Below are 6,972 nucleotides of genomic sequence, written 5' to 3' on the forward strand. Positions count from 1 at the left end.
AGTGAAGACAAGTCCAGGGAGCTGGTTGGGAAATTTACGAACTCTCAGCTGATAAAAAGAAACGGGAAACCATTTTTTGCAGGGAACGTTGATTGATCATTTCCCCGTATTGACGGTTTTGTCCGTGGGTTGTCCTCTTTTCTTATACACAAGTGACAAGAACCATAGGCGTGGACTTCCACTGTTCCCAGTGGGTGCTCGACCCTACCTCTGCCCCGCCCTTGCCCCGCCCCCATTCCCCATGGGTGCTCCAGCCCCAGAGCACCCACGGAGTCGGCGCTTATGACAAGAACCCGGTCACAAAGGAATGGCCGGGCCAGTGCACTTTGAGGCATGCTTACTCAACCCCTCTGGCACTGTAACCTATGGTCAGGAGGCACTCACTCAGGTACATGGTTTTCTACCCTCATTGGGGCAGGGACTGTCTTTTTGTTCTGTCTGTTTGTACAGCACCTAGCACTCTGGAGTCCTGGTCCAGAATGATGATATCCAGCTCTTTTAGGGAATTTTTCATCCATAGACCTCAAAGCACTTGGCAAAGGGGATAAGTATTGTCCCCATTTTACAGGTAAGGAAACTGAGGCACAAAGAGGTCTAAGTCATTACAGGGTCCAGGTGCCCACCTACTTGAGACCCCGTGGGGCTGAGCTGGATTTGTAGATGCTTGGCACCGCTGAAAATTGGACCTCTTTCAGATGCCTCCCATTTGGGCACCCAAAAATAGAAGCATCCAAAATTGAATGCACATTTCTGAAACTGTGACCCTAAATGGTTACACTGGTGTTAGGGAAGCGGCTAGCTTGATATTAACTTGGGTAACGTATGCTGATACAAATTATGCCCCTGACCCTTCAATGGAATTCACTCATAGGGAGCCAAATCTGTATGAAGCCTTATTGAAGTCAATGGGGCCCTGCCTGGGCAAAAGGAACCATGCTAGTCGAGTCTTTCACAGGACTGGGCCATACATTAAGATCTATTTTAGTCCCCCTCCCCCCAACAACAAGCAATCCATCACACAGAAATGTGGTGCTGTAACTTGGGGATGTGCCAAATCCTTGACTGAGGTTTTGGATCTGTACCAGCAGACCTGAGACTCTTTGCAGGCTCCCTGATAATGTAGGAGTTTCAGAGTCATTTGCCACCTGCCACATACTCTAGTGCAGTGGTTCTCAAACTAGGGCCGCTGCTTGTTCAGGGAAAGCCCTTGGCGGGCCGGGCCGGTTTGTTTACCTGCCACGTCCACAGGTTCGGCTGATCGCGGCTCCCACTGGCCACGGTTCGCCGCTCCAGCCCAATGGGGGCTGTTGGAAGCGGTGCGGGCCAAGGGACGTGCCGGCAACCCTTCCTGCAGCCTCCATTGGCCTGGAGCGGCAAACCGCGGCCAGTGGGAGCCGTGATCAGCCAAACCTGCGGACGCGGCAGGTAAACAAACTGGCCCGGCCCGCCAGGGGCTTTCCCTGAACAAGCGGCAGCCCTAGTTTGAGAACCACTGTGGACCCAGGCCTGTTTAGTGCAAGGCCTTCATTTTGAATCCCTACAGGCACCTGGACCCTGTAATGACTTAGACCTCTCTGTGCCTCAGTTTCCTTACCTGTAAAATGGGGACAATACTTATCCCCTTTGCCAAGTGCTTTGAGGTCTACGGATGAAAAATGCCTTATAGGAGCTGGGTATCATCAAATGTTTCCCTATGTATTTCAAGACAAACCTTTCTCCTGCAGTGGGAGATTTCCAAGCTCCTGCCATCTCAGATGATTTCCCTGGGCATTCGCAATCCTGGGAAGACAGCCAAAGGCATCCTCGTGTGATTCCGGAGATGCTGCCTGCAACAGGGTGAAAGCTGTCAGTGCCTATGGTGTGTACAGCGGGTGGGGCTTTGCCCATCCCCTGCAACTTTGTATTAATGCTGCTCTGTCAGAAGCCAGTTGGCTTTTGTTTTTTAACTGTTCAGCCTCTGCTATGGTATTTCCAGGCTGTGCAAGCCACAAGCAGGAGTGGGCCTCTCTGGCCAGCAGCTGTCATGGGAAGTAGCAATAAAGGTGGTGCTGAAGCTCCCGGGCTCAGATCTTTTTCTGCTGGGAGGCGCTGAAAGGTGTAGCCACAGAGGGATCGGGTAGGCTGTTCATATTTCCAAGCCCTTTGAGGGGTTAACACCCAGATGCTTGGCCCCTGTCTTGGTGACAGGTGCCTGGGCTGGCAAAAGCACAGAGATGCTGCCCTAAAGCATCAAGACAATGAACATGAACGTTTCACTTCTGCATTGGCGTGCCTCAGCAACGTGGAAGCAACAGAAGGCTGCAGTGTGGCTTAGTTACTGGTTGCTCTGTTTGAAGAGCTTTCCTCAAGACAACGGCCGTGTATCTGAAAAGAACTACCAGGCCTGGGGAGGGCATCCTGAGCGAGGCGGTGTTGTTTTATATGCAGCAGCTATCACTTGTAAAACTAACCACTGTTTTGATGCTGCACACGGACATCGAGATTTTTTTTTTTTTAAACTATGAAGCATTCCTAGGAGCTAGGCCCTGGCTTGTAAACCCAGCTGTGAATGATCTCTGTAGGAAAGAATGCCCCACTACACTATACAAACTGTTTGACATGCTGATTAAACAGATTCAGAGCCTGAAAGTAAGTGGATTCAGCCCCTCCCTACTGATAACCCTGCCTTTCCTTGCAGACTAGGAGCATGAACATGCTCCAGGCTGTCGTGTGTGATGGATGATGCCTACTTTGGTTCTTTGATGTCGGTCTGCCCTGGCTCACTGATTGATGGAGTTTTATTGACAGCCGCTCTGGCAGAAACCGTTTTGGCTAGCCAGCTCCATCAAAAGATAACAAGCTGTGGGTGCTGATACAGAAGCAGACAGTTGAGAGGGGTTGATAAAGGAAATTGGGCAGCAGTAAAGCATGAAATACTGCTGGTCAGGCTTCCTGCCGCTTTAAATGGAGCCGGGTGCTAATGTCATTGCTGAGGATTACTTGCTTGAGGGACAGTATCATTTCTTACTCTTCACTACCACCACTGATGGATGAACATACCTCACTTTTCTCATAAGCCTTCTCCACATAATGTAACATTGCATCACTCACTGGACAATCTCCCTTGAAAGCGGAATGTTAAAAATGCGGGTACCTTTTGTGCATGAGGTACAATGAAGTGTACTTTGACTTCTACAGATACGTTTGGCTCGGCTTGCTGTTACAGTCCATTTTGTGCACATACAGAGTCCATAAACTATAAACAATGCAATGACCATGCAAATGCAATACCAAAAGGCCAAATATTAATGCATATGTATGTATGTAATCCTTTCATACACATGTAACAGTAACATTTCTGCGAGTATAGGACAGTGAAAATACCATATTATCTATGTGGTAGCACTTAGAAGCCCTGGTTGTTGACCAGAAACCCACTGTGCTAGGCGTTGTATATAGGACAGAAACATGGTCCCTGCCCCTAACGGTTTCCAGTCTACGTGCACCTTTCCCTCAGCAGAAGCTGAACAGCTATGCAGCCCAACTGGAAGGATGGGTCTTGTTTTTTGGAAACTGCGTGTACAGACAGGTAAACTCATTCCCTCCCGGCATATTTTAAATCTGTCTCGAGTGGTTTGGGAGTTCTGACATAATTCATTCTTCCTTAATGTGTCAAATTAGGAAGTTATGAGACTTGTCAGAGTTAAAGTGCCATTAAGACTGGAGATATTTTTTTAATCAAAACGAGGGATCTCCTGCTATTTTTTAAATCTAATTTCCTCATCACCCCCAACCTAGGAGAAATAATTAAAGGAGACGATCAAGAAACGAACAGTTTTCCAACTGAAAACTACTAATTTTCTCCTTTATTTTAAAATAAAAAAAAAAAAAAGGATTCAGTGTCACATTTAAGTACAGATGAGACTGTTAATAAAAGAGTTAATGAGTTGGGAACGTTCGCCACTTAAAATTGTGTGATTTAACAAGACCTTTTTCTTTCACAACCCTCTGGTTGATCCTGCAGCAGGTGGAATCCGAAGGGTGTTCTGCCTTGTAAACCTATCAACTGGAAGAAGCAGTATACTGACGGAGCCCTTTAGGAGCTGTCATTCTTTTGTATCCATCATGTACAGGAGCGGAGTTTCATTAATTGGTGCTAATGAAAATGTGAGATCTGTTCTGAGCATGCCTGTTAAGAATATTGGAAAGACTGGTCAAAGAAAATACAAAGAGTGGACTTTAAGACAGGCTTGTTTTGATCATACTCTTCCCTCGATCAGCTGGTTTCTCTCTCCTAGGCACCTGACCCTCTACTATTGCTTCCACCAATAGTAAAGTGCATTTTTTGTTGCCTGGTTAGTTTACACACACACACACACACACACACACACACACACACACACCATAAATTATCTAGGAAAAGATATACACAAACTGCTACAAATGTCTCAACTCTGCAAACAATGCTAGAGTCTAGTGCAGTGGTTTTCAACCTAGGGGTCCGCACACTACGTCTAACGGGTCTGTGAAAGGTTGTCGTTACCATAGAACTGTGGTTTTCAACCTGTGGTCCGCAAACCGCTTGGGGTCCGCAGACAACATCTAAGATTTCCAAAGGGGTCCGCACCTCCATTCAAAAATACTAGGGGTTTGCAAATGAAAAAAAGGTTGGAAACCACTCGCCTAGTGCCATTAATACTGTGACTCTCCTGTTCCAATACAAATTACTCAGTCTGCAGAAGCCTGTGTTAAAAAACATACAGCACGACAGTTGAGAGAGTTGGCTTGGAGGAGACAAGTCTCAGTATGCAGCGGTGTCCTGTTTAAATCCATGATAACTGCAGATGTGTAGTGCCTCCTGCTGAAGAGAATTTAACGTGCTTTATAAGTTACATACAGGAATCACGTCACCTGGTTTGAGCCTAGAGATCAGTAAAATGCTTCATAGTGCAAAACAACACTGCACAACACTTCAGTGCTATCTGTGTGAGAAAACTCTCCACCACTGAGTGTACATGGGGTAAGCAAAATGCAGTTATTCAAACTGAAATCTGGCTAGAACACTAGGGCTAACCATTAAATTTGCAAAAGATGTCAGGATTTTTGGAACAAGGAATACATCCCTCAGTATTAACATCTGATCACGCAAATAGCTCCCTAGAGTGACTTATAGTGCCTTCTAGCGCCATGCTGGGACGCTGGTTAAGCACTAACTTAGAAAGAGAAATACTTACCGTCTACAACTTCCTGGATAAAGGACTGGCAGCCAAGTACTGCCTTGGCTCGACTTTGTTTAGTTTGTGAGATCTGAAAATAGCCAGAAGCAGTCTGGCTGCAGGTACCACTGCATAACAAGGCTCCCAAGGTGATCCAGTTGGTAATAATACTGCTCATCGAGACGTTAGTGAACAAAGAGGTTAACCGATACCAGTTGATGCAGGAAGAATAACTTGTTCAAAACCCAAGCACCATTTAAAATGCTGAGAAGAATCCATACCGAAAGCTCTTGCTCCAACAGCAGGTGAGGGGAAGAATATTGCTGGAAAAGTACACATAAAACAGCCACAGCTAGATACGTTTAGGGGAAGGGAGGATTAAAGGATAAGTGACAAGCTGGGAGTTGAGGTTTTGAGGCAAAGTGGCCTTTTCCTGCTTATTAATTCTTATGTCTTCCCAGATTTCATCAAATAAGTTGTGTTCAGGAAACTGCTCCTTATTTATTACAGTAGAATCCTGCTAACTAGGCTGCCCCAGAAGACAGTGTTTCAGCCCCCTGAAGTGAAATTTACAATTAACAGTCACCACAGTAGCAGTAATGCTGAAGAGCCCATCCAGAGTGGCCCAGGAAGTTGGGAGGAAGTCACAGCTTAGAGCCTGGCCCCTGGCACATGGCTCAGTGGGCCAGCAGCCAATATAGCTGTGAAAGTGGAAGGGGCCAAACAACAGCTAGTGTAAGACAGCGGGGAAGCCAGTGATGCTCATTCTGCACGTATCCCCGCAGAGGAGGATGCAAAGCCGATAGAGGAGCCCAGTCAGAACAAGCGTGAGACAAACACCAGAAATCCCACGCATCACTAAATCATTAAGCAGGATGATCGTCCGCTTTAAACGCTGCCACTAAGAACCAGCACCGCCGGGCCTCTCTTAGTCCCCTGGAAAATGCCTACCATTATTATTGATTGATTGTATTACTGTAGCACCTGCGGCCCCAGTCAGAGACCCAGACCCCATTGTGCCAGGTGCTGAACAGAGAACAAAAAGACAGTCTGTGTGTACAACTGACAACAGATGGATACAGACAGATGGGCGACTACAACGAAACACTGAGACCATATTGTCTACAGTAGTCAAGACAGACACGGGGTGGGGGAAGAGCTGTAACAAGCAGAGTGAACAATGTGATGGCAGCAAATGTCATGGGAGTCCACAATTTTGGGGGGTGGGTGGGGTTTACTTAGGAGGGGATCAGCTAAATGGAAAGAAAAGAGAAGTGAAGAGCGGGTGGGGGGCAGGGTAGAGGAGAAGAGGGTAGGAGTAGAGTGAAGCTGAGGTGAAGAGATGAGGGAGGGTTGGAGCAGACTGTCCATCAGCACAGGGCAGAGAACGCCTGAAATTCCAACAGCTTTGCCCGGAATGCCCAGAGGTGCGATATCCAGGTGTCATAACCCTGCTTTGGCGGCTCCTGTTCCTGCGGGCTGGAGTTTATGCAGATTTCCCGGTTACCTCAAGCATAACGCACAGGGACTTCTTGAGCTGCTCAGGCATCACGAACGGTCAACGGGCGAGCTCTAGAGCAGGTGGCATCACATGTTGCGAGAGCCTGGGCAGCTTCTCAAGAGGGGCCAACCTTCCCTTGCAAGTCCCTGCCACCACCCATTGCTGGGGCAACTACCACAACTGATAATATTTAAAAATAATCACCCAAGGCTGTTCCTCTCACCCCTTTTCCTCTGTTCTCCTCAGTGCACCTCCTTCGCCTTCCCGCCCATTTGG

This window comes from Terrapene carolina, unplaced genomic scaffold (genome assembly GCF_002925995.2).
Source record: "Terrapene carolina triunguis isolate 2854851 unplaced genomic scaffold, T_m_triunguis-2.0 Scaffold89, whole genome shotgun sequence".
In the NCBI taxonomy this organism is placed as follows: domain Eukaryota; kingdom Metazoa; phylum Chordata; order Testudines; family Emydidae; genus Terrapene; species Terrapene triunguis.